Source organism: Papaver somniferum, chromosome 6 (assembly GCF_003573695.1).
Source record: "Papaver somniferum cultivar HN1 chromosome 6, ASM357369v1, whole genome shotgun sequence".
NCBI classification, from domain to species: Eukaryota; Viridiplantae; Streptophyta; class Magnoliopsida; order Ranunculales; family Papaveraceae; genus Papaver; species Papaver somniferum.
The window spans coordinates 60,828,716-60,851,820 of NC_039363.1; the positions used below are offsets into that span (position 1 = coordinate 60,828,716).

Here is a 23,105-nt window from a genome sequence, read left to right on the forward strand (position 1 = left end):
TGCCGGGGGCAGAACCATCTCTCGAGACAAAAGATCCAAATACGGAGATGGAAAAGTTAGAGGAATAGAAGAATTTGTAGATAAGGTCTACACAAAGCTAAACACCGCATTCTCCTACATTCTAAGAAAGGAAGGAGCAAAGCCGGGTTTTCCGTACCCTAACACTAGGGGAAATCAACCAGATAAAACAAAGGAGGCTAAGGAGTACTGTGAGTACCACCAGTACTACGGGCATACAACTGATACATGCTATCATCTAAGGAACACGATCCAGAGATTCATGGACGAAGGAAAATTATGGAGTACGTGCAGATACGACCAGCTGATACTGAGGTAGCCACCAAGAAAAGGGTAGAACTACCTCAGGACGGCAAATACATCAACATGATTACCTTCTCCAGCGGAGGTCAGGAGGAGCTACTTGAATACATCCTCGAGTTAGCTCGAAATAGAATAAAGCTAGAATCCCATGAGGTATTCAAGCTAAACGGACCACCTACTAGCACTTTGGAAGAATTGATGGCTACGCCATTAACGTTCTCAACAAGAGATGTCAACCAAGAACTTTAGATGCACAATGATCGACTTGTGATCACTCTTCCTATACACAGATGAAACGTCACGAAGGTCCTCATTGATGGGGGCATCTCATTGAATGTATTGTTATATGAACCTTACCTACGTATGGGTTTGACAGCCGAGCAAATGGATTCATCCACTTGCACAATATACGGTTTCAACGAGCAGTATCTAGACCAAAAAGAGAAATTGTCTTACAGGTGCACGATGGACCCTTAGTAACCAATACAAGGTTCTGCGTTGTGGAAGCACCTTCGCCATACAACGTAATCATGGGCAGGCTGTGGGTCCATCGATTTCGAGGAACAACTTCAATATATCACCAGTACCTCTGATTCCCTACACCTATGGGTGAAACAGTAATCAAAGGTGACCAGCAAGATGCAAGGTTATGCATTCTAGCTAAGGTCAGGCTGAATGAAGAAAGAGACGCTGCCAACAACATGAAAGAAAAAGACGAAAGACGAACAACAAGGAAGTGAAAGACGAAACCTTCTTAGTACCCGAAGCCAACCCAGTTCCGGAGACAAGCACCTCCGCCACTCCGGGTGCGAAAGTTTCATCCAAATAACAATTACAGAAATTCACTCCTCTACGACCTCAGAAGCAAACCTTCTTCCCTGTAGAACCAACAAAGAAAATCAACATCGGCACCGAGGAGGAACCAAAGATGATCAGCATCGTAACTTTGCTAGAAGAAGACGAGGAGATGCAACTACAAAGTCTACCACGGGACTACGCAGATGTATTTGCATGGTCGATGGAAGACATGCCAGGAATTGACCCGAATTTGGTCTCCCACCATCTTCGGCTCAAACCAAAAATCCCACCATTCAAGCAACGTATCCGCAATGTGGAAGATATCTACCAAGAAGCGGTAGAAAAGGAGTTACAAAATCTACTAGCAGCAGGATTCATACAAGAAGTAAAGTATCCCACGTGGATATCCAATATGGTAATTGTACCTAAGAAGAACAGAGGAGTACGAATTTGCGTCGAATTTAACAATCTCAACAAATCCTGCCCCAAGGGCAGCTACCCGCTTCCAAACATTGACCAACTGGTCAATGCAACCGAAGGTCACCAGAGGCTATCCTTCATGGATGGATACTCCGGTTACAACCAAATCTCCCTTGAAGAAGAAGACCAGGAGTATACTGCGTTCTTTACCCCATGAGGCTTGTATTGCTATACAAGGATGCCTTTTGGACTAAAGAACACGAGGGAAACATACCAGCGATTGGTAGACAAAATCTTTAAGCCATGGATAGGCAAGATACTGGAGGTCTACGTGGACGATATGCTTGTCAAAAGCAAAGAGGCGAAAAACCACCTGTCAGACCTAAGGGAAATATTCGAAGCAATGAGAAACTTTCACATGAAGGTAAACCCGGAGAAATGCACGTTCGGAGTAACCTCTGGAAAATTCCTAGGATACTTGGTAACTAAGCGAGGAATAGAAGTGGACCCCGTAAGGTTCAGAGCAATAGTGGAAATGCCACTTCCGCAAATGCTAAAAGGAGTACAAAAGCTAAATGGAATTTTAGCTTCCATGGGAAGATTCATAGAAAAATTATCGGATAAATGCAAAGCATTTTTCGATACACTAAGGAAAGGAAGCAGGTTCATGTGGACCACGGAATGCGAGAAATCTTTCCAGAAGATCAAGGAATACTTGGCTTCGGTACCCATCCTGCAAAAGCCGGAGCCAGGTGAAATTCTCACCTTGTACTTAGCAGCAACAAGCTACGCTGTGAGCGCAGTATTGGTAGAGACCAAGGACAATGAGAAAATCCCATATACTACATCATCAAGACACTCAGTTCAGCAGAGCGTAACTACACCAAGGTGGAGCAGCTTATATATGCCTTAGTAGTGGCAACACAAAACCTAAGGATATATTTTGACGCACATACCATCCGAGTCTTTACAAAGGCTTAGATAGGTCAAATCCTCGACAAGATGAAGAAAATTGGAAGGGTGGAAAAATGGAATGCCGTGATCAAACAGTTCCACATCATCTTTGAAACCAGGAAGGCTGAGAAATCACAAATCTTAGCAGACTTTCTGGCGGACCTACCTCTCAACGACGAAGCAGAGATAGATGATATCCCAGAAATAGAGGAAGACAAGCAAGAACCAGAAGATCCCCTGGAACCTCAGAATTCACGAAGATGGGAGATATTTGTAGATGGCTCCTCCAATGGAGAGGGCGCAGGCATATGGATTGTGATAACAACCCCTACCGGAGACCGACTCATCTATGCGTTCAGGTTAGAATTCGAACAATACACTAATAACATCACAGAGTACGAGGCGGTCATATATGGTCTATGCTTGGCATGGGAGCCAGGATTATCATATGTTCGTTTTACTAGTGACTCACACTTGGTCATTAGACAAATCGAGCTCAAATACCAAGATTTGGATCAAGTGCTATATTCGTACCTAAAGTTAACACTGGAGCATGCATCAAAGACTAGCAACGTAACATTCAGACATGTATGTCGAAAGGATAACAGACACGCAGATGCCTTAGCATTCATATCATCTATGCTAAGGGACAGAAGTACCACCTCCGTGCAAATTGTAAGGATATACGAACCTTTGATAGAAGGACCAATCTCAGGTGTTGAGGAGGCCTTGGATGTTCAAACTCGAGCCATGAGAGAATCTGAGAAAGGAAAAGAAGACGAAGTCAAAGAGTCTGACAAATCCATGTCAGACGAAGACAATGAAGATGAAGCGGAAGATGATTGGAGGATTCCAATTCACCAATACCTCGACAAAGGTACCTTACCAGCAGATGTCAAAGAGGCTCGGAAACTTGAATCAAAAGCAGAAATGTAAATCCTTCATGATGGGATACTGTATAAAAGGTCATTTCTTGTACCTCTAATGCGGTGCCTCTCACGAACCGAAGGAAGGAAATCCATGATATACACAACGGAGATGCCGGAAACCATAGCGGAAGAAGATCCTTGGAGGTCAAAGCCAAAATGCAAGGATACTACTGGATAAGCATGGACGAAGATTCAAAGAACGTGGCTAAGCGCTGTGAAAGATGCCAACACTTTGCCAGGAAGATTAAAGCACCAACAACGGAGCTTAACTCAGTCATCAGCCCTTGGCCATTTGTCAAGTGGGGGGTGGATATTGTCGGACCCTTGATAGAGGGAACCTCGAAGAGAAAATATCTTATTGTGGCTATGGATTACTTCACCAAGTGAGTGGAAACGAAGGCTTTGGCAAGAATTAGGGACACAAATGTCTTTAAGTTCTTGTTTGAGCAAATCATATGCAGGTTCGGAATACCAGCCGCCATAGTCTCTGACAATGGCAAGCAGCTGCAAGGAAAGAACATCGACATGTTGTTCAATACTTTCAACATCCAGAAAAACAAGTCCACTCCTATATACCCTAAGAGCAATGGACAAGCGAAGGCACCAACAAAACAATGGCGATGAAATTGAAGAAAAAGCTAGGGGCATACAAGAAAAGATGGTGCGAACAATTTCACAATGTCTTATGGGCCTACCGAACTACAAGAAGGATGGATACGGGAGAAACTCTATTCTTGCTGACCTACGGAGCCGAAACGGTCATCCCAACGAAGATAATACTTCCAAATGAAAACAGAGGCATGGGAGAAGAATCTAACAACGAACCTAATGTTAGAAAATCCGGATGATCACGAAGAAAGATGAGAAGAATCTTTACAAAAGATGGTGAACTATCAACGAAGGCTAGCCCGCGAATATAACAAAAGGGTTATCCCTAGAAACTTTGTGGTTGAAAAATACGTGCTACGTCAGATACCACCATATCAAAGAAAAAAGGAGTGGGGCAAGCTATCTCCGACATGGTACGGGCCCTACATCATATATAACATTGCCGGGAAAAGGGTCATATTACCTAAGGACCCTCAAAGGTGAAGTATTGCAACACCCTTGGAATGCATTGTACCTAAAAAAGTACTACCCGTAAGAGAATGGTGATTACTCAGGAGAAGAAAGGAACGGGTCTTAACCCAACATGTTCTATCCCTGATCAAAGGTATTATAAACCTTATTTATCAATGAAAGAAACTTTTTGCTAAAGAATTAGTTTTGGTTAACACAGTTGGGTTAGAATAGACACCCTCCGTCAGGATTGACGATGAGACAAGGCAAGACATAACTGCGCATATGTCAATACTCGGATCCTCGGGACGATAGTTCCCTTCATGAGGCAGTAAGAAAAAGTAAGATATCCCCTATATAGATACCTTGTCGAAGTAAAGCAGTCTTCGCGCTGAACACGTAGGGTTACAAGAAAACTATTGCCCACGTATGAGCCTTCGCCACCACAGTACCTTCTATCCAAAGGATACTTAGTGAAAAGGAGAGGGTACCCAAATATACCACAAGCTAAAACTTTTCCTACCTATAAGTCCTTTCTCCGAAAGTGATTGTCTATGGACTGAGTCGAGACAATACAACTAATCGGTTCACACTTCGTGTGATCTTCTATGGATACAAGATCGAGACAATACAACAACGAAGTATGTTTACTTGATACAAAGGTTCGAACTTAACCAAACACAATAGGATTTTTTATCAAGTAAATAGGAATTAACGTTTGTGTAATTTACTTTAATTATAATAAAATAATTATAATGCGGAAATATAAAGTAAATGACACAGCAAAATTTTGTTAACGAGGAAACCGCAAATGCAGAAAAACCCCGGGACTTTGTCCAGAATTGAATACTCTGAGGATTAAGCCTCTACACAAAATTACACCTAACTTCGTATAGTTGTGACCAAGCAACTAAACCTATAGTTCACCTAGTTCCGTATGTATTCTCACGCTTCCAACTTATAAATAAGTCACGTACTTGGAACAATTCCTTTGGTTCGTATTCCAAACAGTAAAGGAACAACAAATCTGTTTGGTATCAACTCTATTCAACCAAGTGATATGATTCGGATAAAGGATTTTCCGTTTATCTTAACATAAACTCCCTCGTCAGGTCCTTAGATCTATCTTATGTTCAGTTACCGAAGTAATCGTTTAAGATTAAGCCAACAACACTCTTAATCCAAAGAATTGTGTTGATGTCGATCTACTCAATTAATCAATCCAATCTACCACAAGGATAAACCGATTATTAATTGGATCCTCTTTTACCAAAACAAGTGTTGTGCACACAAAAGATTATAAACCCAAGTCATATCTTCAATATCTTCTTTGTCTTCAAATCTTCTTAAATCTTCAATAAAAACCTGCACACAATCACTTGAATCTCTTGTGATCAATCACGCACAGAACGGAGTTTGTTAACAATGGATTATCACAAGATCGTCTTTATAACTAACAGTCTAAAGATCCCCGTCGAAACTCTGAACTAGTTTGAGTGAATCTTATATCAGAAGAGAAGATCCTAAAGCATAAACAAACTAGGTGGAATCATATTTCAACCACCGTTAGTCAATCAAGTCAATCAAAAACAAAAGATAAACCACAATTATCTAGTTTACCACCAACTGTACACGCTAGAGATTCTCAATCCCAAAGAAGACTTTAAACTGAGCGGACGTAAGAGATTTCTCCTAATTAGGTTACTCTCTCCGAATAGGCGGCTATACCAGTAACAACAACAAAAGAGGAAGTTTGTTGTTACGAATGATTAGTTTGCTAGAAAGGCAAACTTCAAGTATTTATAGACAAGGAATTTTGGACACCAAGGAATTTCCAAAACCAAAAATATTCTCAATATATTCATTAAACCACAAATTCGGTTTCCATAATTCCTGGAAATGCTCTGTCCAAAAATAATGATCGAAATCTCTCGGAAAATATAATTAGTAAATGCACATTACTAATTCTTATATTTCCATACAAAATGAAATTAATAACCTTAATTAAAAGATTCTTAACTTACTTATGTTTCGATCCTGGGATTTTCTTCCTTTAGCTATTAAGGAGTAACTTTGAACAATTAAAGAAATAAACATTCACAACACGTATTCAAAGTATGTCGACATTCTTACTTTGTAAGTTCTCTTTCACACTTACAACCTTGAAACCGATTTGCCACACTTCCAAACAAGTTTAGAATTGGTTCACCCGACTTTCAAGAACTAAGTGATTGATCAAACAAACATTCAATTACAATCATGGGTTTAACGGTTCTACCAAAACAAGTTTCGGTTCTACCTCCATGTGAGTACTGTGCGTAGTCACGCTAGCTTTCCAAAATTCGGTTGACTAGGTACTAGGATCGGTTCCCCACATATATATGGTGTCTAACTTATATGTGTTGCACATGTCCATAGGACCGGTTCCCCTTTTCCTAAAAACGTGTTGCACATGTCCATAGGATCGGTTCCCCTTTCTGCTATAAACCTTGTTGCACATCATATAAGGTTCGGTTCCCCTTTGTGATGTACTGCACCTCTTACTAGGATCGGTTCCCCTTTCCCATATTTGGTCAGACATAAAATCACAAACCCGATCATACCATCTCAGGTGATTACTTAAGATCGGTTTCACTAATAAAAGTCATACCAATACATAAGTCAGGCCTTTGTGAATAGTTCTACCAAGAACACAAACAAGTCTTGAACGGTTATACTCAATCACACATATTGGTTGTTCATAAGATATGCAATGAATAGCAAAACCAATAACGCCTGGCGATTTCCTTTTCGATTCACAAACAAGTTTATGAACTTACTTCCTTAGAACACATGTAAACATTGTTCCCTAAGATGAAATCCTCACCTCATACCCATACATAATCACAATAGCATTCAAATGATTATGGAGATGTCTTATCAACAAAGTTTAATGGTTAAGCAATAAACCTCGTATTGTCTTTCTTAATACTATGTCTATCTAGAGTTCAAATATGTTTCACAGTTTTGTTTTCAATATGCACGACTTAAAAGATACGTTAGGGAATGAAACAGTTCAAGCAAATATTACTAACCTCAAGTGGAAGGATGATTGTTGTCGCTGTAGCTCCTTGTTTCTTCACATCTTCAAGTCTTTAGCAATACTTGTAATGTCTCATATCCTAACACTTTTAAGCTAAACTATACAAAGTTGACTCTAGTACATAATCAAGCAACTCTTAACATGAGTTTTGATTCACTAAAATATGACAACCAAACTTGACATACCAACGCTTGGTGGGTTCAACCGACCAATGCTCTAACAATCTCCCCCTTTGTCAATTTTAGTGACAAAACTCTTACATCATATGGATAAACAAATTACAATAATTCATTACACATACGCTTGATTCCCGAATTCAACAGCACAGTAAACTGCCTACATTCAATCATTGAAAATGCCGTTGTTGACATTATAATAACAAAGCAAATACTCCCCCTAAGGAAGATAGGTAGATATTCTATCCGCACGTCTTTGTTATACCAATTCATATGACATGTTACTCCCCTTTAGTCTGTGCTTTCACTTTTTCGTTTAGATAAAACTTTTAAGCACCAATGTTCTTTTCCTTAGCGATACCAATCAATATAAAATCAATGCCAGTATCACTTGTTTAATCCATATATTTCTCTCCCTTTTTGTCACAAAATGACAAAGAAGCGAAAAAATAAAGGACAACACGAAAATAATCTTACAAATCTCAAAATAGACTTGCAACCTGTAGAGTTAGACACGAGGGTTCCACACATCATGTTCTGATAACCAATATCAAAACCGAAACTAGAAGTAGTTTTATTTTGATATGTTGTCAAGGAAACAATTGTCCGAAACAAATTTTCCATTTTAGTTTAGCAAACCAAAAATCAACTAAGCACCTTAGTCCCTTTGCTAAACCGATTGTACAAAAACAATCGCTTATTCAATAAGATCAAAATAAAGATAACTCTATTTTTCTCATCAAGTTCTTGTTAAGGAATTCGATTAGACTTGAATAACCGAAACCTCACTTCTATAAGTCTAACTAAGATCAGAATTAACTTAGTTTCTCTTATCCGGGATCGAATTAGACTAAACAACTCATCCCGTAATCCTTTTATTTCGTTAAGCCATAAATAATTCATACAAACCAAATAAATCAACTTGCATAATTATTCACCTCAACCGGAAGCAATTGAATCAACATAAGCATTAAAACACCACAATTGCACCGAAACTTTGTAAGCCTAAACAATTGATACCACGCAATAAAGCAAGATAACAATAGTTTTTCTTAACCGAAACCAATTGAATCACACACATCCACACACACATCATGGAATAAACATAAATTTAACCGAAATTTTGTTAAGCAAAAGCAATAAATATATATGACATAAACTCAGGCTTTTCTTAAACATGAAAACAATTAATTAACAAGATTGTTACCTAAAATTTCGCATCCACTTCTCCAATATGATTGCATCTTCGTCCATGGAGAATTGATATCGAAATATCATCATGTTGTCATCCTTGTGCAAAAAAAAGAAAAAAGAATAACAACAACCAACCTTTACCAGAGAAAGGTTGAAAATCGGTTTTAACAATTGCAAGCAAAAGTTAAAAACCGTTGAAACACATATGCTTTTATGCTAAACCAAAACTGATTCAACATATTGTAACTTTTTCACATATTGTTTCTACCGGAATCCCTCATGATTCTTTGATAAAGCCTACCAACATACGCTAGAACTTAATCCTGCTAAATCAAAAAGTCACCCAAACCACAAGGGTTCACAATATATGAGATCGAATATTAAGGTAGTAAAACTAAAATCAAACATCCCATAAACACACATAGCAACAAGATAAAAGCATTCAAGCACAATCTATGTGAACCGAAAACTATGATAAGAAAAATTATAAATCAAATAATTTTATTCATAATAGAGATAGTTTTTATTCATAATAGACTTTATTGAAATAAATCAAAAACTACTGTCTATTTTTTTTTTCTTTTTCAACTTAATCATTGGGAAGAACATTCCTTGGGACCAAGTGCTTTTTGTCGCTCTTCTTCGATTTTTGATTCTTGATCCCAAAACTCTGATTCAAAATTTTGAATTCCTTTAAGAGTTTATATGTCTTTTCGAGCAGCAAAGCCCAGCTGTTTCTGAAAACAGTCAAGTTGTTTACCTAAACTTTCAAGGTAAACAAGAAGAGTCTTGTTGTTAGAATATGGAGTAATTCTTTTAACACCTTCATAATGGGTTTGTACCCCAATCATTTGACTTACAGTCTTATTAGTTACAGCATTAATGCTCATCATCTCGTCAAAATCTTCTCCTCCGACTGATTCGCAGATTTTGGTAATTATGCACGGAAAACCGAGATGTCTCTTGATACCAGAAGATGAGATAGAATCTTATATCTTGATCATTTGTCTAACAATTATACCACAAAGATCTATTTGAGTATACTCTTTCAACAGAAAATAGACAAATTCTGCAAACGTCTTATCCCAGACTGATTTATCTCTTGTACTTGCAAATATGGTTGCTAAAGAAAGTTTACTGAAGACCCTAAGATGAAAGGGTATATTCTTTGTAGGTAATCTATCATTTTTCCATGCTATCTTCTTTCCAGTGAGATATGTTGAAATGGCATCGTGATCCATTTCAACTCCGGTAATCAGGTGATTACTTTCCTCAGTGTACTTAATAGCATTAGAAATTGTCTTACGATCAATATAATAGATACATCGACCAACAAAAGTCACAAAACTAAGTTTTTTGTGATCAACATTGTATATATTGGCATAAAACACTCTTACCAAATCAGGTGAATATTCTTCAAGATTAAAAAGATTCCCCTAGTTTCGATCTTGAACAAAATTCACATAATCCTTATTTTGGACATCTGGATGAAACTTCTTTTCAGTGGTATTATCCATTCCCTTAAGTGCTTCGTATTTCCTGAAGCAAGAACTATCAATGAAGCGTGCAAATTCATGCTTGTTGTCAATACTGTTAGGAAATCTGATTTCATCCATATTTTCAATTCTGATCCGCTTATTAGCGGATTTAGTTCTTGATTTCCCTTTTCTCATGCTTGCGAAAATATGAAAAACCTAGTTACAGTTTTGAGCAATCTTCCCCAATATGTTTAAACACATATCAAGAGATTATCTTTTATACGAAGACTTGATATCAAAAACTGGAAATAACTAGTTTTAGGAAATACATTCAAAATCGGAAACCGTGGCTTGTGGGGAAAAAATTCCGATTTTATATCCAAGTATTTCTTTTGGAAAACCGGTATTTCATGGTCTGGATGTTTTTTTTGGATTGATTCCATGTTTTTTTCCAAAAACCTGTTTACTCCTTTATTACCAGAAGGTGGCAATATCACTCGAATCTCATTCAAGAGTTTACTAGAGTATACAGAGATAAATTTGAAAAAGATATGATATTTGTCAAAAATACCATCAGAATCATACTCCCAACAATATTTCAAAAGATCACTTGCTTCATTGAAACAGTTGTGAGGTGCATGAAGCAAACCATTGTTAATAGAGTTATAAACTGAAAACTTATTCCTTGTAGGAATACATATTTTCCAAAACGGCATCCTAGAAAGAGAAACATTGACAGTCCTTGATCTGAAAATGTAAATGTGTATACTTTGGTAGGCCATCCAAAATATATTCAATATTCCTGAATTTTCCAGAACATAATAGCCGATATTCATAAAAATATTGAGTAGAATCTTATACGTTTTCACGATATGACATGTCTCATAGGTCATTGTATCATTGTTACTCAACTTAATGATATACAATCGTATGACAACCAAGGGATTATGTAAGCCACTCGAGACATACATAAGCATAATTCCTAACATGTTTAGGAATAAGAGTATTACATACTTCATACGTAATTTCACCACGATCTTATAAAGTAGTCAAATCCTGCTATTACGTTAACTGAACCACTCATTATATTCATTTCTTATAGGTTGGATCACACCAAACACAGATTGTTAGATCTTTTCGTGTTTGCCTCCTCTGTTACCAATTGAAAAGGCGAGGGTACCCAAATATACCTCAAGCTAAAAAAATTCCTACCTATAAGTCCTTTCTCCGAAAGTGATTGTCTATGGACCAACTCGAAAAAATACAACTAATTGGTTCACACTTCTTGTGATTTTCTATCGATACGAGATCGAGAAAATACAACAACGAAGTATGTTACTTGATAAAAAGGTTCGGACTTAACCAAACACAATAGGTTCACTTATCAAGTAAATAGGAATTAACGTTTGTGTAATTTACGTTAATTATAATAAAACAATTATAATGCGGAAATATAAAGTAAATGACACAGAAAGATTTTGTTAACGAGGAAACCACAAATGCAGAAAAACCCCGGGACCTTGTCCAGAATTGAATACTCTCAGGATTAAGACGCTACACAAAATTACACCTAACTTCGTATAGTCGAGACCAAGCAACTAAACCTATAGATCACCTAGTTCCGTATGTATTCCCACGCCTCCAACTTATAAATAAGTCACGTACTTGGAACAATTCCTTTGGTTCGTATTCCAAACAGTAAAGGAACAACAAATCTGTTTGGTATCAACTCTCTTCAACCAAGTGATATGAGTCGGACAAAGGCTCTTCTGTTTATCTTAACATAAACTCCTTCGTCAGGTCCTTAGATCTATCTTATGTTCAATTACAGAAGTAATCGTTTAATATTACGCCAACAACATTATTAACCCAAACAATTGTGTCGTCGTCGATCTACTCAATTAATCAATCCAATCTATCACAAGGATAAACCGATTATTAATTGGATCCTCTTTTACCGAAGCAAGTATTTTGCACAAGAAAGATTATGAACCCACAAATCAGAAATCTTCAATATCTTCTTCGTCTTCAAATCTTCTTAGATCTTCAACAGTAACTTGCACACAATCACTTGAATCTCTTGTGATCAATCACGCACAAAACGAAGTCTGTTAACAATAGATTATCACAAGATCGTCTTTCGAACTAACAACAGTCTAAAGATCCATGTCGAAACTCTAAACTAGTTTGAGTAAATCTTATATCAGAAGAGAAGATTCTCAAGCATAAACAAACTAGGTGCAATCAAAGTTCAACCACCATTAGTCAATCAAATCAATGAAAACAAAAGATAAACCGCAATTATCTAGTTTCCCACCAACGGTACACGCTAGAGCTTTTCAATCCTAAAGAATACTTTAAACTGAGCGGACGTAAGAGATTTCGCCTAATTAGGTTACTCTCCTATCCGAATAGGCGGCTACACCAGTAACAACGCAACAAAGAGGAAGCTTGTTGTTACGAAGGATTAGTTTGCTAGAAAGGCAAACTTCAAGTATTTATAGACAAGGAAGTTTGGACACCAAGGAATTTCCAAAACCGAAAATATTCTCAAGATATTCATTAAATCACAAATTCGGTTTTCATAATTCCTGGAAATGCTCGGTCCAAAAATAATGATCGAAATCCCTCGGAAAATCTCTAATTAGTAAATGCACATTACTAATTCTTATTTCCCTACAAAATGAAATTAACAACCTTAATTAAAAGATTCTTTAGTTATTTATGTTTCGATCCTAGAATTCTCTTCCCTTAGCTATTAAGGAATAACTTTGAACAATTAAAGAAATAAACATTCATAGCACGTGTTCAAAGTATGTCGACATCCTTAATTTGTAAGTTCTCTTTCACACTTACAACCTTGAAACCGATTTGCCACACTTCCAAACAAGTTTAGAATTGGTTCATCTGACTTCCAAGAACTATGCAATTGATCAAATAACATTCAATCACAATCATGGGTTTAACGGTTCTACCAAAACAAGTTTCGGTTCTACCTTCCATGTGAGTACCGTGCATAGTCACACTAGCTTTCCAAAATTCGGTTGACTAGGTACTAGGATCGGTTCCCCACATATATATATATTATCTAACTCATATGTGTTGTACATGTTCATAGGATCGGTTCCCCTTTCTGCTATAAACCTTGTTGCACCTCATACAAGGATCGGTTACCCTTTGTGATGTACTGCACCTCTTACTGGATCGGTTCCCCTTTCCCATATTTGGTCAGACATAACACAAACCCGATCATACCATCTCAGGTGATTACTTAAGATCGGTTTCACTAATAAAATTCATACCAATACATAAGTCAGGCCTTTGTGAATAGTTCTACCAAGAACACAAAAAAGTTGTGAGCGGTTATACTCGGTTGTTAATAAGATATGCAATGAATAACAAAACCAATAACACCTGGAAATTTCCTTTTCGGTTCACAAAAAAGTTTATGAACTTACTTCCTTAGAACACATGTAAACATTGTTCCCTAGGATGAAATCCTCACCTCATACCCATACATAATCACAATAGCATTCAAATTATTATGGCGATGTCTTATCTACAAAGTTTAATGGTTAAGCAATAAACTTCGTATTGTATTCCTTAATACTATGTATATCTAGAGTTCAAATATGCTTCGCAGTTATGTTTTCAATATGCACAACTTGAAAGATACGTTAGGGAATGAAACAGTTCAAGTCAAATATCACTAACCTCAAGTGGAAGGATGATTGTTGTCGTTGTAGCTCCTTGCTTCTTCACATCTTCAATTCTTCGCAATACTTGTAATGTCTTATATCCTAATACTTTCAAGCTAACCTATACGAAGTTGACTCTAGTACATAATCAAGCGACTCTTAACATGAGTTTTGATTAACTAAAATATGGCAACCAAACTTGACATACCAACGCTTGGTGGGTTCAACCGAGCAATGCTCTAACACTTAGGTAGGACGATGAATGTTCCACTCAAGGTTAAGCATACCTTAGCACCTTGTGACGACTTGAATGTGCGATAAACTAGACACAATACGTCTGCAAACAAAATATTTATGCAATAACGTAGGTAAAGTAATAATGTTACCGAAATACGACTGACATGTCTTAAAAAGTTGCAGATAAAGAAGGTTCAAACCATCACGAAGCAATGTTTCAAGAAAAGGAGACAACACAAGGGAACCTCAGCCGAGGGCATAATACAACAAAGAGTTCAATTAATATAAGCTGAATACGACTGGATCAAAGGTAAGGAAGACGAGGAAAGACAACTCCTTCAGCCTGGAGCTCGGCTTCCTCAAAGGAAGCATTGATATAATCAATGGCCAAATGCTCAAATTGCACCTTCATCTGAGAGGACTAAGCCTCCATATCCGAAGCCGAATTCTGACAAAGTTCCATCACCTGAGCACTAAGCTGATCGTTAGCTTGCTGGAGAGCCTCAGCCTGGAACTTAGCAGCAACATCAAACTTACGAGATATCTCCAGTGAGGATATTTGGCCTTCAATACGGATAATCTTGGCGTTTTCACCCACCAACTGCTCCTGGAAACCTGCGGATACAAAAAAGCAAGTAATGAGCAAAGGCAGCAAAGGAAACAAAGAATGCTGCAAGAATATAAAGGACCCTAAGCTACCTCTTGCATGGCTAAGGGATTCTTCTAAACTATGTCGGGCCTCAACAAGGTCCACCCCAGTGACTTTGAGATCATCTACAAGGGTATCTCGTTCAGTCCGAAGATCATCAACATAAATCCGGAGCGAAGCATTCTCAGAGGATAAAGCCTGGTAAATATTCTCTAATTCGTCCAATCTCTTAACCAAGGATGCACGAGACATGGAAGACGATGCGGAGCCGGCCTCAACAAGTCTACTCTTAAGAAAGAAGACCTCAGAAGAAAAAACATTACGCTCTGCAGTAACCTTAGCCAATGAAGCACAAGCGTCTTCCAAATCTGCATGATACTTCTTGCGGATGATTTCTTGGGCTGAGAGGCGTCTCTCAACTAAAACAATGTCTTCCTTCTGCTTTAAAATGAGACCCTCTTTCCACTTAAGGGCTTCGTCATATTCTTTACGAAGCAAAGACATCTTCTTCACAAGATCCGCGTTATAGGCATATTGAAGAGAAAGCTGGGCCTCGTTATGAACAATCATGTTCATTAATCTGTCAGATTTCTTCTGATAATACCAAACATCGGATGTCAACTTGACTACCTGCTCCCGGAGATGTATAAGATCACTAGAGCTACCATCTTGCAGGCGTAGGTTGTCTCAGAACTATGCAACCAAGCAACAATGAAAATAAAGTTAAGGAAAAGAAGACACGAACCTATAGCTTTGGAGGACTCAGCATCTAGGGCAGAATTAACAGCTTTAAGCCCATCCTTGGCAACTTTTGCAGCATTGTTAGCTCTCTACAGGGCCAGCAAACAAGCCTCCAAGGATCTCTGAGTCTTTCTCAGATCTTCCTCCAAAGAAGATACCTTAGTAGCAGAAGCAGCATCACCATACGAAGGCTGTTGTGTGCTAACAAGGGAATATTCTTGACGAGCGCACTCCAACAAAGCATTCAAGTGAGTACATTTAGCCCTATAAAACTTGAACAAGGTACAACCCACATCTATTTGTTTGCAAAGCTGCAAACAACGAAGTATAAGAACAGACGAAGGTTCAAAGCAAGGCATGAAACAATCAAGTAAGAAATCACTTATTGAGAACACCGAAAAACGGGGAAGAAAATCAGCATAGGTGTCCATGAAAGCCTCCATCTCTTGGATACTACCCCTGCGGATTTCACCGAAGCTCTGACTAGAGCGAAGGCAGTCCGGGTCAAAGAAAAGATCCTTAGCCACACGATACTGAGCAGACAAGACGTCTAGATGCGAAGCTATCTCTAAAGAACCAGCCAGACGGTGAAGATCAACCTCTGCAGAAAAGGGACCCTTTGAATCCCACAGGATGGCTTCAAGAATAACATCGTCAGAACTCCCAAGGCTCAAATTCTTAGGTAATTTACCCTTCTCAGATTCAGCAACGGTTCCACCAATCACTTGGGAGCGAGCGCGGGGAAGGAATACTGAGCCCTCACCACGGCGGAGAGACGGCATGGTGGATGATCTAGGAACCGAAGAAAGAGCTTGAGCACCACCTAAATCCATATCACCAGCAGAAAGAAGATTAACCAGTACGGCCCAATCTGGTGACGAAGACGGAGGTCCAACAGCCTTACTAACAGGAACAGTAGAAAAAGACCAAGCGCTCCCTAATCAGGTGGGCGTAACATTGAAGGAGAAGATGGGCAGTGAAATCACAACCTTTTTCTTCGACTGAGAGTCTGATCTACTAACCTTCACCACCGAGGCAACACCCTTGGCAAACGAGCCACTCGATTGAAATGAAGTAGCAGGAGACGAAGGAAGACTCTTGGAAGATACAACAGCATCCCCAGTAGTAGCCGAGATAACAGGAAATGCACCACTAGGAGCATAAAACGAGGGTACCTTTGGAAGTGAAGTAGGAGTTGGAGCTTGAACACTAACAGGGCTCACCAGTGAGACATCACCACCAACTAGGAGGTTCTAACCCTCCACATAGCCATCACGAATGAGACTGGGGTTATACTTGGAAAATTCTTCCTCAATATCGTACAAATGAGGGCTGAGGCCAGTATCCTCAATGTCCTCCATATCTTCGTCATCCGGCACCTCCTCACCAGCCTCGGGATCTTCGTCAGATTCCTCAAGATCAATAACAACCTTCAACTTTCCCTTTCTCTTGGAGGACTGTGAAAAAACACATGCGCCAGCTAAGGATCAGGGGCAAAGTACTAAGGAACCTATGGAAACAAAGGCATGGTTATGGTCCTTACCTCCGCAGGTGTTGGCGTAGCTGTTTCAGCCGAAGCCTTTCTTTTCTTAGTCCTAGTGGCTACAGAATTACCAGCAGAACCCGGAGCAGTTCCAGCAGAAGAAGCAGGAGCAGGCTACAGAAAAAAGTCATCATAATACTAAACAAAGGCTGCAAAAAAGACACAAAATGAAAAACCTCCAAGGAAAACGAAGGTTACCTCATGAGAAGCAGCAGGGTTGAAAACCAAAGGCTGATATCCATCATACTTTTCAGGCAAGGAAAGAGCTGTACGAGGGACGTTTGGATCAGCGGTAGTAAATCCGTAGGCCCAAGGATCCACCACACGAAGGGGAGTACGATCCCAGCGATCATCATGATCAAGACGGATGCGGTCACACTTCGACAAAGGTAGCCTAGCAGAATAAGGGATAACAATCAAACCAGTCTTATCAATCTCCTCCAGCAGACGAAGGCTGTTACCTTCCCTAATTTGCCTAGCAGTAACATGGATAAGACGAGGGACAACACTCCAAGGAAGAAGGTTACTCTTCCGAATAACATCAACATACATAGCATTGAAGTTGACAGGGGTATAATCCTCCTTCTTAGACCTTCCATCAGCAAAGGGGTCATAAGACTTCAAAGTAGTCTTTCCCTTACGGTACCAACTCTCACGAAGGGCACTCCAATGGTTACCGATGTACTTCATAACTCCTCGGATCTGAGTCTTGTTCACCGGGTCATCCCTGGTAGACAAAATGTCATAGTAGAAGGGATCATTTCTACTAAACAATGGGAGGAGCATACGTGCGGCCAACTAACCAACACTAATCAAAAGGTTGTTCTCATCATAAGGAAAACTTCGGATCAGGGACTCGGTGAGAATATCAGGGCCATCGACAAAGGATATCTCAAACTTATGGAGGCGAAAATATTTGGTGATCTCATCTAAAGACAAGTGAACGTAGCTATCCGTGTCACGCAGCTGAAGCCTGTGAATCTCATAGTGAGGAGGAGGAGGTGGAAGATCCTCAACAACAACTTCTTCTACCTCAGGGTCCGCAGCAACCTCAGGGACCATAGCCATCTCAGTACTAGCAGGTACCTCAGTGTCTTCAGGTTGTGGAGATGGTGTAACATCAGGATGATCCATTCGCGAAGGTGGATCAGTAGACGAAGAACTTCTCCGTTCCTTCCGCGTAGGCTTCTTCGGAAGTCTCATTATCCCTAACACCTGCAGGAAGAACATCCCATCAACAATGGCGGAATGAAATCACAGTCAACTCAAAAGAAAATTGGGGGCAAAAACAGGCATACTTTGGGCATGGGTTTAACTAAACCAACCAAGGGAAGCGGTTTAAACCCATCATAACATGAATCGAAGGATACTCATCACCATGAATAAAATTGCAAATGCAGAACAATCATGGCGGAACCAACATCAAAATATGAAATGTAAACAAACCCAAACTCTCATGCAATATGAAGAACACATCAAAAGCTTCAAATAACGCATGCAGACATCCAAGAACATCAATGGCGATCAATGACAATTAATCAAATCCGAAGCAAGGAGAATCCAAGACGAAAATCCAAACAGGTAGAGAAGAAGAAAAGTATCACTTACTTGTATGTGATGATCGAGTGTTGAACAGGAGCCTTGGCGAATCAAAAGGAAGATCGACAGTTGACAGCAGAAGACAAATCTTTGTGAAAGAGACAGAGAGCGAAAGTTCGAGGGGAAGAAGAGGAGTTAATGAAAATTCCTCCTATTTATTCTCTTCTTATAGGCGGTTGGAGAATCCAAAAATTTGGACGTCCTGAAATTCAAGGGAAGTTATTGCATGAAAAGACATATGGGGACCACCCAATCGGTACGTGCAAAAATGGCGGCGTTACGGGAGTTTTTCTTCCAATCCTACCAGATGGTAGAATATGAAATAAAAGGGGAAAATTGTGAATACCAATATTCTGCGGAGCATGTGTCACGATCTTAGTGGTCGCATGCAGAATAACTGTGTAGCCCTCGCTATACAGAGAAACCTAAGTGGCAGAGGATACCTTCGCAGATCTACTTTATCTCATCCCAAGAAGGGATACCTGATAGGTGTCTAAAACATCTTAATATTTATCTATTGTTTATCTTTCTTTGTGAGTTTTCTTGTAAGTTATGTATCTTATGTTTGCTTTTGAGTATTTAGGTACTTTGGAGTCATTTGGAACAAAAGAAGAAGAAACAGGGCAAAAGTGTCATTTCAAGTGCAACTGTTGTTGGAGAAGAACTATTTTTCATTATTTGCTTCTATTTCTTAATTTCTGTCTGAAAAGCATGTCATCTTTAGTAATGCAAATCTTGTCTGAAAAATGACAACTTTAGTGATGAAGAGAAATTGGAGAGAAAAAATAGGTATGAGAAGTAAGAGACGAATGTTGTTGGTGGAAGAACTCGAACGAAGAAAATAAAGCGTTCACTTGGAGCAAAAAGGAGCAAAAAGATTAACTCACAGTCGCGCGAAGCAACAGACAGTCGAGCAAGGAAGCGAACAGGCAGTCGGTCCCCTGAAACCGACAGGCTAATGTAATCTGGGTGGCCTGTATGCATCAGTGGGTGCCTGCGTCCATTCTCATTACTACCAATACCCAAAATTGAGAGGAGTTTCTGTCAATCATTTGTTCCTGAAATAAAACTGAGAGAGAAAGAAGGAGGCGCTGCTAAGGTGACCTGAAATTCAGAGACAACAAGGGAGACCGGAAAGATGATGCTGCTGGTTCGAAGGATGAAATTGGTTTGCATCTGTTTCTATCAGAAAGAAATGATGAAGAACAAGTGCTGCTCTGGCCATGGTTGAATCTGTGGTTGAGTATAAACCAGGTTTGATTAAGGAAGAAGCGGAGCTCGATTTCAAGAATAAGAAGATGGGTTTTAAGGGATTCAAGTCTACAACAGATGTGGGTGATTTTCAAGGGTTTGTGATTGATTTCAGTTATTAGGGTTTGAGAATAAATTGGGGATTTCTCTTGATTTGAGTCTGTTGGAGCTACAGGATGAATTTGATGCTGTAATAAGATGGAAGTTCTGATGCTGTGTGAAATGATGATTGCAGGTGTTTTATGTTGACCAAATGGAACTCAGTATTGCTGAAATGGGTTTGCTGGATTGAAGTTGCAGCTGTTGCGGTGGTGAAGCTGAGTTTAGATGAATGTTTAGGTTCAGGTGACCTGAGATGATATTGCAGCTGTGAAGTGCAGGTGAAGTACAAGGATGGAGATGAAGAATCAGTAAACAGAGAAATTGAAGTCTGCAAGGAGTTGATATTCATGGGTTCTGGAACCGGGTTTGAGCACAATGTGGAGTTGTTGGTGATACTGCAGTTCAGAGGCCGTTTACAGGGATGTGTTGGTGGTGCTGCCATGAAGAAGATGAGTCTGAGCAGCTGTTGTTGGTCTGAGGAGTTTGAGTACAATTACAGAAAAATGAAGGCACTGGTGGTGATTAAATGTGGTTTTCTTGTGAATTGAGCATGTTGCAGCTGCAAGATAACGGGTCTATGATGAGCTGAACTACAAACTGAATTGCAGTTGCAGTGTGGTCATGAACAGAAGTGGGTTTGAGATGAATTAGCTTTTGGCAGAGATAAGCTTGTTGCAGAAGGAATTTGGTGATTTAAATGGGGGTGTAGTCTGATTGAACAGCTGATGGTCAGTTCTGTGTTGGTCTAAAATTGTGTGGCCGTGTTTACAAGGTTCATGGAGAAGTTGGTAAATTTGCTGGTGCTGGTATTGAATGAAGTTGATGTTGCAGGTTATAGTGCAGCGCAGTTTGAATAGTGGGATTGCTGGTATAGAGTTGTTGGTGTTTTGAAGCTACAGCAGCTGAGAAGTTAGACGAAGGCAGGAAAATGGTTGCTGTGAAGTGTGTAACTGAAGAGTGTGTGATAGCAGGCTGAGATGGCTAGAATGAATTGCAAGGAGGAACTGAAGCTGTTATAAAGTTAGATGTATGTGTAGGATGGTTGGGTTGCATATGAATTTGAGATTGCAGGTGGCCTGAAGAGATAGATTGATGGAGATTTCGAGCTTAGTCTTGAGACAAGCAACTGCTGCAGAATTTCAGAGATGGGTTGGCTGCAGCTGGAGTTGAAGTTGTAGGTGCAAGTGCAGTTGCAGTGTGGAGATGAACTGGTAGAGTGGAGTGGATGGCTATGCAGTGATTGAAATGAAGATGCAGTGGGTGTATGTGCATCACTGCTGCTACTACGCAAGCATGGTGCAAACCTAGCTAAGGCACCTGAGATACTATTCCCGTTCACATGAGCTTCTTCCCGGCGACTTCTACAGCCAATTTCCGGCATGGAACCAGTTTCCGGTGGCTATTTTTGGGGTCAGAGTTTTCTATTGGGCTACTTTCACACATGAATTATATGGGCTTGGTGGATATATTGGACTTGGACTTTTGAAGACTATACCTAATTTTGGAACAAAAAGAGCTATAAAAGATGTGTCTTTCTACAACTCGAGGGATCACGTATTCTACTTGGAGCTTTTTGGAGATAGCGGCAATTAGGGTTTGCTTTCGTATTTATTTTCCATCTTGTTTATTTCAATTGTAATTGATGATGAACTCCAATACTATGAGTAACTAAAACTATTTTTGATTGAGGGTGATTTCAAAGCCCGAAATATGAACTCATAATTGATATGCAATAGCTCGTTTTCTCGCAAGTTTAGTTATTGTTTGATTTCTACCATGCTAATAATGCTTATGGATTGTTCCTTAATTGTTTAAGTTCGAAATTAAATAGTTATGTCACAATCTTATTGCTAGTTTAAATTTTCTTCGACCCGCAATTGTCTAGAAAGATAAATATAATTAGCAGTATGTGGGTACTGATGATGGGACTTTGTTAAGTACCCATATGTAGAAATTGACACCATTAGGTGATTCATGCTTTTGATTTCATCACTAGGAGCAACCTTATCTCATAAAACGTAAAGCATTTGTTTAAGTCACACCTAGTAAGAGTACCTCTAGGGAACTTGGCAAGTAGAAACCGGTAGTCGAGCGCTTCCGTATCCGGTGAACTTAGGAGATAATAACGAGATAGTTGATCGTACTGATTATCCTAGGGTTGTTAGTAACGAGATAATGCGAAAAACGTGGTTATGTATCAATTTGGTTTATGTTCCATGGTCGAGAATGAATCCTTAATCAATTCCATCTCATATTTGAATACAATTTACAATTTTCAGAATTTTCTACAACAAAATAATCTTGCTATAAGAGTATTTGCATATCAACTTTTGCTTAACACACCTCCCTTGGGACGATCCTGCTTCCATTATATTACTTGCTAGTGTAAAGAGAAGTAGAAAATATTATTTGCGAGTTTGACACCTCGTCAATACCTCGACAGCCAAGATGGATAAATTAAAGCCTAGTCTAGAGAGAGGAAGCTGGCGAAGGGACATAGGTAGATGGCGCATCTAATCAGCATTAAATGTACAAATCTCTTATCTACACGTTTAACCAAAGCGCGTGGAGAAAAATGACGTGGAGGAATCTGACTGGCAAATGTTAGCGGTGAACGAAGGTACAATTTGTACTGAGGCTGGGAAGTTCCCGAAGGAACGTGGGTCAGCTGAGGTGGCAGAGTTCGACTGGAGAAAGCATGCGGCGAACGAAGGTACAATTTGTACGGAAGGTGTATCAGGGAATGATGGATCCAAAGACAGCAAAGATATACCTGGAGCAGAGGGGGCTATAAATACCAAGCCTCACCAACAAACTAATGGCATTCAATTTTTAGGAGAAGAAGATATAGTCTTAAGCTTATACCTCTTTAAT

General features: G+C 39.3%; 1 long non-coding RNA gene across 1 annotated transcript; it reads left to right on the top strand.

The window, feature by feature from the left end:
* The first annotated feature begins 19,942 nt into the window (after positions 1 to 19,942).
* On the top strand, positions 19,943 to 21,982 carry LOC113287724. Its single transcript, XR_003330279.1, has 2 exons — positions 19,943 to 20,209; positions 20,365 to 21,982. It is a non-coding gene; the product is annotated as an uncharacterized LOC113287724 (long non-coding RNA).
* The last annotated feature ends 1,123 nt before the right edge of the window (positions 21,983 to 23,105 follow it).